This window comes from Podarcis pityusensis, assembly GCF_964106645.2.
Source record: "Podarcis pityusensis genome assembly, chromosome: 4".
Taxonomy (NCBI): Eukaryota; Metazoa; Chordata; class Lepidosauria; order Squamata; family Lacertidae; genus Podarcis; species Podarcis pityusensis.
In genome coordinates, this window is record NC_138027.1 from 43,773,100 (window position 1) to 43,784,038 (window position 10,939).

Sequence of the window (10,939 nt, forward strand, 5' to 3'; positions counted from 1 at the left end):
CCACTAAATCAAAACAGATTTTTACATAAGCAGAAGTGGCTTCCACTTACAGAAGTGTACCTTTTGATCCAAGCCTGCACACACTGTCTGACAATATCCCCATCCCCTCATACTACGGTTTGCTGTGTTATTCAATATGGTAAGTTCAGGATGAAGGGGCAACAGCTCCATGTGGACTCTCTGGGTGGAAGAAGTAAACACCTGTAAGCTTATCATATTTAAAATGTACCGGAGCTACAGCTACGATGAACATAGTCGTGACCAAGTTTTCAAAGAAAAGAAAAGTTGGGCAAAGAAGATTAGAGATTAACAGCCAGCGTGGTTATAGAATTGAGATATTACAAACACTTGCAGATTTCTCTTTCCAGTTCAGATGTTTAGGGTAGCGGAAATGCTTTTAATGCTCAGTTAAATAGAATTCTGCGTTTGAAGAATTCTTTGTATAGTACTTGGATTTAAATCACAGGGCATTTCAGACCTGCTACTATGTTCAAAGGAGCTACTGTGAAAGGATTTAAGAAAGATATTGCTACTGAGAAGTAAATATAGCAAGCATTCTTGTGACTGGATTTGAAATGAAAGAGACTTTTCCTGCTTAAGCAGGAATCTCATCAGCTGAAACACAAAAAGATACTTATTGGCTGTAATATGGCTTGTTTTGTAGATGGTATAATTTATATGCTGGATGTGCAATTAAGGTTTCTCTAGTAAAAGCACATTCAAGTTCAAATAAAATAGTTAACTAGTGCAAAACGTTATTTATAGCTACTATCCCATTGATTAAAAATCTAAAAACCAAATTTTACTTCAGTGCCTGACATTCATGACTTGCATTACCATTGTTCAGTGAGTGCACCCCATCCATAAGGATGAAAGGACAATTGGGAATTTCTAAACAAAAAACAAAACAAAAAAACCTGATGCCATCTTAAAACAAAGAGACAATGATACATTCCTACATTGCTTCATCTATGCAACAGATGGACAAATGTATCAAATCAGTTAAATGCAAATGAGTGCTTTGGAGAATTAGGCAAGTACCAAATAAAGGATAGAATGATTCTCTCTCTCTCTCTCTCATACGCACACAGAGAAATTGGGAGGGGGGGTAATCCATCATAGGGGATGTACAGTTTTCTAGTGAGGTATCTTTGAGCCTATCATTAACAAGGCACAGAAACACGAAAGAGAGCACCAGCTGGCCTCCATTGTGGGTCCCACACTATAGTATTGGCTCAAAGGTCTGACTTTTCATTTCTAATCTTTGTATATCGTAGTGTTGTTTTATTGCTATGGCCGATGGCTGACACAAATAAAGATTCATTCATTCATTCTCTGGAAATGTTACAGTGACCAGCCATATGCCCATGGAAATCCTCTGAGCAGCACCTGAGTGCAATAGCACTAGCACTGCTTGCGGTTCCCAGCAGATGGTATGCAGAGGCACACTGTCCCCAACACTGGAAGGAAAGCATAGCTTATCCTCCATGATCTAAATGGCCTTGGGATGTCATTACTTTGAAATTTGTGTGGTTGTGTATTTTGAAGATTTTTGAAATTGTGCACAAGATACAAATTGTTGGTACCTTATCATTGCATGGTCTGTGCTTGACTCCTTTTACGACAAATAATAAAATAGTGCAATAACTAATTTCAAGCCACAGTTCAAAAAGAACAGAAACCCTTGGCCAATTCACACATTTTTCTGTCAGTGACCAGCCCTAGGAAACCCTGGACATGCATACGTGTAGTAGACCAACAGGAACTCTCCATGTTGGCTGGGGTTGATGAAAGTTGTAGTTCAGAACATCTAGAGGGCACCAACTGGTGAAGGCTGATGTAGGTCAGCATTAACATGTGAAACAAACAATTGTGCATATGGCTGCTGGAAATTCCTGCCTTTACAGCAGACAGGAAAAAAGGAATAAAAAAGCTGTAATCATGTTAACTGCTGCTGTCCATTTCCATGATTTCCTGGTTTGCATTGTCCATGGCAAAGAATGGCCAAGGAAGACTGACACTGATTGGAGACAATATTATGGCATCGGCCCTGAGCTTGTTGATAAAGTGCATTCCTTTTTGGGCACCAAAGGCTTAATGTAATCCACTCAGACAGAATAGCTAATCATGGAATATGTCTTGCAACCTGTTTTTAAAGCTACAAAATAATATTCAGCATTGCTCAGATATAGAACTTTACTGCTGTGCTTCTCCAGAGCTCCTTTAGACCTGTAAATGCTCAATTACCAGATGCATTTTTAAAAAGGTGAATTGCAGGGGAAATAGTACCCAGAATCATAGAGTTGGAAGGGAACCTAAGGATCATCTAGTTCAACACCCTGAAATTCAGGAATATGAAGCAGGATCAAACCTGCAAACTTGGCACTATCAGCACCACACACTAACCAACTGAGCTACCCAGACTGTGCCTCTAAGAAACAGGATACTGTGATTAATTAACAAGTGAAGAGGTCACCTTCCAGTAGCCAGCCAGACCTGTGGAGATCTGAAGGAAACCAGCACAAATATTTTCAGCAATTACAGTTGTGGGCAGAAATGTTACTAAGGAGCAGCCTACAAATAGCTGTGGTAGGCGAGAAACTAACAGAAACAGGAAGGAAGGGAAAACAGGAATATCCAAATAAATTAATCTTCATGAGATGCTGTCACTGACCAAGGTAAGATTGAAAAATAAACAACTGCAAGAGAAAAAGTGAGATTCATATTGGTAATTTCTGAGGTGCTAATATTCGTAAGAAGGGTGGGAGAAGCTGGCAGAATCAATCAGAATAAGTCTCAGCACATATGCAGGAGGAGGAATCGTTCAGTTTGAAGCAAGTAAGCAGACAGAGGAAAGATCATCTGGAGGGGAGATGGATTGCAGGGGAGAGGGGCAAACTGCATGTGATGGACATTTCTGAGATACTTCCTTTCACTGTAAAACTTAATAAAATGGAATTGTAGGAAGCAGAACTTGAGATCAGACCAGGGACTGCTTAAACCTTTTCCTTTCTGCCATTTGCTCCAAATCACACCTACTCACAGTCTACAAGATTTCCTTTTTACAACACTGAGGGGAAAGAAGGTGACTTAAATAGATAGCTACTTCTCATTCCAACAGAATTTGCTATGGGCTGTATTCAGCCCATTACCTGTATAAGTCAGGGTCCTGGAGTCTGCTACAATTGTGTGTTGGAAGCATCCAAACAATGTTATACAATGTTATTATATACATCTGGAGACACAGGTGGCACTATGATCTAAACCATTGAGCCTCTTGGGCTTGCTGGTCAGCAGTTCGAATTCGCATGAAAGAGTGAGCTCCCATTGCTCTGTCCCATCTTCTGCCAACCTAGCAGTTTGATAGCACACCAGTGCAAGTAGATAAATAGATACCACTGCAGCAGGAAGATAAACAGCGTTTCTGTGTGCTCTGACACTTGTCACAATGTTCCATTGCACCAGAAGTGGTATGACCCAGAAAGCTTTCTGTGGACAAACGCTGGCTCCCTCGACCTGAAGCGAGATGAACGCCACACCTCATAGTCGCCTTTGACTGAACTGAACCATCCAAAGGTCATTTACATTTACCTTTTACATTTACATCTGGAGAGAGAGAGATACATTGCTTGTACTTCCATTAAAATCTTGGACCCTAGGCTACCATTTCTGCCAACCTAAGAATCCTATATTTTGTGCTGTAGTTCACCTGAATTTAAATGACAAAATATGAACAATGATTTGGTTGAGAAACTGTACCTGTACACCCTAATAAACCTACTGATCTTGAGGTCTGTGAACATTGGCAGCTCTGGAAAGAGGAGAGAAAACCTGTTTTGGGCTACTGACCAACTTTCTGCCAGAGATCACTGCTTAAGGGGCATTACGACAGAGTGAGAGTCTGTTGGCACAGAATGGAGACCGCTTTGTGTGAGAGACAGAGAATGAGAAGTGGGGATGGGGAATGCTGCTAAAGCTGTTTGGTTGCTTCAGTCTCTTAGATGTCCTGTTTTTCTTACCCAGGTATTTGGTTCAACTGGAAATTCTGATTGTCATCTCTAATGGCGTTTAGTTTTGCTTCTTTTATGATTAAGTTGTGAAGTTGTTTGTGTTATTTATTGGACTTGGGCTTTTTATGGATTCTGTAATTTTTGTATATTCTTGTTCTTTTTCTGTGTAATTTTAAATATTGTTTCATAACATTGTCCCCCAGTGAAGAGCTGGTTATTAATACTTAGAAACAAGCAAGTAAGCAAACAAACAAACAAACAAACAAACAAACAAACAAACACACAATACATTGTTCAAGATCTGTATTAAAATACTAGGATTTCACCAAGTATCTTTCTGGGTTTTAAATCAAATAGCACCATCAGTAACTAATGTGAAGAAGAAGAAAAATCATGTGTGGCAGTGCTGTGACATTAAGGCAACCAGTCTGTCAGACACATTTATTAAGACAAGCTCGGTTATCTGTTGCAGCACAGCCACAGTGATCTACTGGGTAGCAGTAGTTGTCAGTTGGTGACAGTGAGATCATAAAGTAACTTGATCAAATGTTGCTAAGTCTAAGATCACATTTACAAAAGAATAATATATGCAAAGCTTTTGTTCCTAAATATATTTTTTATTCCTTCCTAAGCTGGTGACACATTCCTGGAATAAAACTTTACATTTTGTTAAAAGAATAGTATATTGGTTGAACATATTCTTGCATGAATATACAAAATAATTGCTAGTACTGTGTGCTGGATTCACCTGAGTCCGGAGCCAGAAAAATTGGCATATTCAGAGGGACTTGGGTGCGGGCTCAGTTGAGTTGGGTGCAGACAGCCACAGGTGCTACAGGTCAGGATTGTATGGCCCAGAGTGATCCTTCACTGTCTGGTAGTGGAACATCAGACAGGAAAGAGAAGCAGACACCTGGCAGCGAAGCTCTGCTAAAAGAGCTACCCTCAATGCTCGATGGGTTATCCAGAACAAGGTAGGAGCCTCTTTCCTGACTCTCCTGTGTGGTGCAGGATGTCCACCTGCAAGTGCCTTCGCTGCAGAAAAGCTGCTTTGAAACAAGCACTATGCATGAGGCTGGAACGGCACCTCCAAGTTAATTTGGGAAGGGATACCAGGGAGGAGAGATTGAGGCCATGGGGCAGACTGGGGTCTGTGCACAGCCCTGATAAATATTTGGCACTAACGGGCAAAACGTGATGAGTCAAACTACACTCAAGTCCCCTCTTTGTGTTACTTATGTGAAAGGTAGGCCATACACCCCCCCATGGAACTGGACACATTGCCCAGCCCTTCCTGGACATATTTGCATTAGTGTGGCAAAGGATGGACGCATGATCATTCCGGTGTCCCATCTGCACTGAGCCAGCAGCTGCTCACTGTAAAATGGTGCTGTGGTGAAAACTTTTTCTCGTCTCGAAGGGATAAAATTTGATTGCTTTAAGTGGGTGAAAAGTTTCCTAGCAACCCAGATAGTGATGGAGGCGTTGTGGGATGGTTTTTGCTGTTCATAAGCTAGCTTTTGAAATTAAGAAAGAAATAAAACTTTGTTAGAGAATACCTTCATTTAAAAGGTCAGAGCTCAGGAAATGCCAGCCATTGCTTGCCTGCCCTCTCCATCTCTATTTTTCCTCCCAAACAGCAATAGACAAACGGTTTAATTGAATACCTGGGCAATTTAATGAGAACACTTATGTGCCGACAAGCTGGTTAATAAGAGTGGGCAGTCAGAATTGAATATGTTTAGAGAACAAATGGTAGTTTTTAACCCTGCCTGTTCAATTCCAAATTCCAGGCTACTCCCCTCAGCGTTTTCCAATCAACTGGGAAAGAATCCAATAACATATGTGAAATCGTTCCCTTCCACTTAACACTGTTTACCCATCCCATCACCTGCTTATTGAATACGGCTAATATATATCCTATCTGGATTTTGCAGTCAGTCACTTTTTCTGAGTTACTGATCTGCCCCCTCCCCATTCTTCCGCAGCACTGAATTTTTTTTTAAACATTTTTTTTTTTACTTCTTTGTCATTGAGAAGGTCAACTTCTTTCCTGCAGCACAGCTCATGTTCAGTTATGTACAGTTTTAAGCATTTCTGTCTGGTACTTTTCACCCCCTGGAGGAATATTGCATAAGTTTTCATGAGTGCTTTCTGACCAAAAAAAAAAGCATCCAGACTCAAAAATACTGATATAAGAGGTTTGGGGGATCTTGGTGAGTAATACACATAACCTCTGTAGTCAGAGTTGCATGGCTTAACTTCGGCTCTTGGGTGTAACTGGAAAGAGACTTACGGCTTTAGTGGCATTTCTAGTACATAATATTAAAGAACAAAGAAAAGAATGTCACAAGAAAAGTTCCGAACAACAGCATGAGATGTTTTATTTCCCTCAAAAAGTCCCCCCCCACCACCTTCACAGCAACTAGAGCACTACCTAAGTTCTCCATCAGATGCTTTTTGCTTTGTTGATGTATTTGGAACCACAACGGAATCCTATAATTGAAGATAAGAGTTTGCAGTGTGCTTTTCTTCCATTTGTAAATCCTTAAATTGTGTTGCAAAATGAAATAATGCATAGGAGAATGAAATAATAGACGTGTGCACAAATCTTGTTTTAATTATCATCTTTGGGTGGAATTCAGTGTTGAGTGAGTGGCCTTTGACTTGTGCAACACAATTTCACCTTCCTATCCACACACCCCAGTCCTTGCATGCCCTCCAAATCTGCTCCCAAGATCCCTAAAGTTTCTGGGGCAGATTTTCTGAGCATGCGGGGGGGGGGGGGGGAGCAAATTAAAGTTTCATTGTGCCTAGTTCACCATTGGGTGTCTTTTTTTAAAAAAAGATATGAACTATTTGGCAGTGAAGCATATATGAGCCAACTAGTGAAGAACGCAGTCAGTGGATTTGTGACCATTTTCTCAGTTCAATAGGTTTAAAGGTTGAGAGAAGTGTGGATATAGTAAAATATTGGATGTTGCCCAATGGAGCAGCCTCCCAGGAGAGAATCTTTAAAAAAAATAAACAAAAAACCCCCACAATTTTATTAATCTAGATTTCCAAGATAGCCTACAACTATAAAACAAATATAAAATAGATTAAAAACATCAGAAACAAAAGCAGTTATCATAGCAACAGTAAAAATACAAAAAGCAGTTGACTGGAATCATGAAGATTCCTGGGCAGGGTTCTGATCAAATTTTTGAAAATGCTTGTTTACATGCACTAGTTGTCAGATATAATATTCTCCCAGATATAACAACTGAAGGTTGTGTATATTCTGTGATGGTACCCCAGTTGTGGGAATCTCTTGCTAGAGATGTTTGGTTTGTCAGTAACTCTGCTAAGTGAAAACAATTCTTGTTGTTTCTGCTTTTAATGAGCAGTGATGACTACTATATTGCTGCAACTGAATTTGATTTCTGTGAGGTTTTTTAGTGCTGTTTTACTCTGATTTTATGCTGCTCTCTTATGGTTTTTGAATTAGTGTATTGTGTTGTTTATGATGTTTTCTATTCAGTTACATTTTATTTTGGAAGATGCCTTGTGAATTTGCTTGTAACTCTGAAATTTACAGGGTATATAGATATTTTGAATAAATAAGAAAAATGCAATATTCTCATTAAGTTATTAACTGTTTTATATATTCCTTTTAATGGCGCAGTTGTCCTCCCAAGGCAGCACAGTAATAATAGACCATAAAAATATAGGGCTGTAGCCATATTCTAGGCCTACTTAAGAGTAGACCCATGGAAGTTAATAAACATAACTAAATTAGCTTCATTTAATGGATCTCCTTTGAACAGAAGTGAGTTGGCTACAACCCATTAAATGTCTAGTTAAAAAACACATTATACCCCTTAAATATACAATTTATTATTAAAGCAATTAATTCATATAGAAACAGCAGTTATTTTAAAAAGTAATTAATTAGCAGGAGGCTAAAATAAAAATGTTATTTTTTTCTTTAATATTTAATATTAATGATGGGACCATGGGCATTTTGATCAGTGATCAAAACATGTCAGGTATAAAATATTGATAATCAAAAATCAAAAATTTCCAAATATAAACTATCAGCTGTCAAATAATAATATTGGAAGTTGAATACTGCTGGAGTAGAGTGATAGAGATGCTGAACTGCAAATTCATTTCAGTTGTTATACATTTGGCATCTTAAAATTGTGCCATCTTGGAAAATGCTGAATTGCAACACTGAAAATTAGACACAGCTTTCATTCTCAAAATTATATACAGCAACATATATGGATTTCTGTAAGATATTTTTTTTTATCAGTTTGGATACAGCTAATCACATGAACAAGAGAATGAAGTTAAGACCTGATTGCTGCATTTGTAAGACATTAGCCTATAGTGAATTTCTATTATTCCAGTTTTCGGTGCTTATCTTTCTGTACAGCAAAGCACAACTTCTTAAATAGAGAGCTAAGGATCTTAGTGAACAGTTGAAAAGGTGATGTTGTTATTAGCCATATTTTGCACAGTTGAGTCACAACAAAGCAAAACCTTTCCAGTGGTATCACGCAGCCCTAATATGCATTGCATTAACACAAGCAGCAGCTATAAAAATGGCAACAAAGATTATTTTTGATGACTAAGCACTTCCTCAAAAATCCCAATTGAGCAGAGGGTTTCAGAATAACTTAAAATGATTTTTAGAGGCTTTAACATGCATAGAAAGCATTACAGTTAATAATGTCACAGATTAAGTAAAAGTAGCATAATGTGAGTAAATTATACTCTATTGTAGCTAAGAAATCATTAGAAATGGACCAGAATATATAAAGAAGTTTAACATGTAGAATTCTATCAGCAAACACGGAAGCTCTTCTGAAGACAGAGGATGGATATATTGAAAATGATTTTTGGGGGAGATGGCAATATCCAAAACAAAGAAGGCATACTCTGTGGTTTGTCCCAAGATTCCATTTCCTCCAAACCATGCCCACTTGTCTCACATCTAATATTAATTATTATGCCTGGTGTACAGCACTTCCATAGGAATATGTACCTGTGCAGGACAGGTAAAGTCATGGATGCAAAGGAACAATCAGGATATTAAAGTGTGCTCTCAATTTTCTCTTGTTAAGTGGGGCTTTCCAGATTGAAACCATGCCTTCACATACAGCTTTGCGAAGTTGAAGCTTTGATAACCTTTAGCCAGGACCGGCCCAGCCATTAGGTGTGATGAGACCACCGCTTCACGTGGCAGAAACCCCCGCGGGTGCCCCATTGCCTCCAACAGTGGCAGAGAAGTGGCACTGATGCAGATTTTGGGCCAGATCTCACTAAAATCTCACGAGATCTTGTAAAACACACAAGATCTCGCATGATTTGGGTGAGATGTTACCTGAAATTGGTGCCAGTGCCAGTGCTGCTTCTCTGCATCAGAGCAGGTGGTGTAGGTGGTGGCGGCGGTGGGCATAGTGGTGCTGGCAAGGTGGCAATTGAAGTGCGGCACTACCTGTTTTGCTTCAAGGGGCAAAATGGGATGTGCCACCCCTGCCTTTAGAATTACATCTGAATGTAACCACACTTTGCTCACTCCAAAATCAGCACAGGTTGATTTTGTTATCCATTCATGCTATTCAGCCTACCGTTGGTCTCTGTGCTGAAGCAATCATTTTTTTGCCTAGCAAGTAGGATAATTTCATGAAACGCCTCCACATAACATTGTCAGTTACTGTACTTTATTTCCTTAATCCGTCTCTCATAAACAATACTTGATTTTATTTTAGAGGACAAAGGCAGGGAAGGCTGAGAGAGCTGGATTTTCTGGTGTTTCTCTCTTTTTATGAGGATGACTTTCTTGCATTGAGGCGGTACTTACACATTTTTATCGAACTGCATGCAAAGCGCCCTGCTGTTCCCCAGAAACATTGCTCACTCCTTAGCTAATGGCATCATGTACTGTAGTGAGCAAATCCTATTAAATTTACTTTGGAATTGCTAGCAACTTCAGTAGCATTTAAGATTGTCTTCTCATCAAAGAATCTCCTCACTTTTTGGTAATTATTGCACTGTTTCCAAATGCATGATTAAAAATCTTAATTGCTATCCAGAAGGAAAGCAGCTTCTGTGGGCTCCTGGCCAGGGAAGACTCTGCAGTTTTCCTCAGCTTTGCATCTATTCTTGAATCTGGAAGAGACACCTCCCTCTCCATAGCAGACACGGAATAGTGAGGACATTTGTGCAGTCGGTAAAATGCACAAGAACAACACAGTTATCTACTTTTCTTCCCCTTCCAAGGTTTATTTCTACACTGTACACAGTATGTGTCAAATATGGGTGTTTCTTTTTACAATTTTGAGGTTGTGGTTTGTAGTTTTGGTGGACTTCCCCCAACCTATGCATGAGGTCTTTAGCACGGGCCCTTTTATTCTTCTCCGTCTCTTCACTCAAGACTTTAAATTGGCACAAGAAATTAGAACCTCCTCTGATCCAGGCAGCCCATCTAGGAGAAGGAAAGCTCTTATCCTAAACCTTTGCTGCTTTGTGCAATCTCTCCGGGAGAAGAAAAGCCTAGGGAGTAAACCCTACACAAATCTGAAGTGGAATCCCTAAGATGGTTGGATGGTGCCATGTAGGCCTTCATCTGACAACTCATGCAGCCAAGCTGATGCCAAACATATTGCTCTGCTTTCCTTTGGACCACAGCAGTGAGGCCAAGAGGAGGCTCTTGTCTGGATAGCCCAGGACCTCCACACACTGCCTAGGCTTGCACCCCAAGGAGGTGACTTCAGTGCTGCTAACACAGTGGTTTGACTTCACCCCGAGGTGTGCACTGTATTGTGTCCTGAGACAGACAGATTCCAAGAACAAGAATGCCAGTTAAGATACCTGCGACCATTCCACAATTTGGATCTCCTCATGCATGAATTTTGTCTCCAAAAACTTTTCAGCAA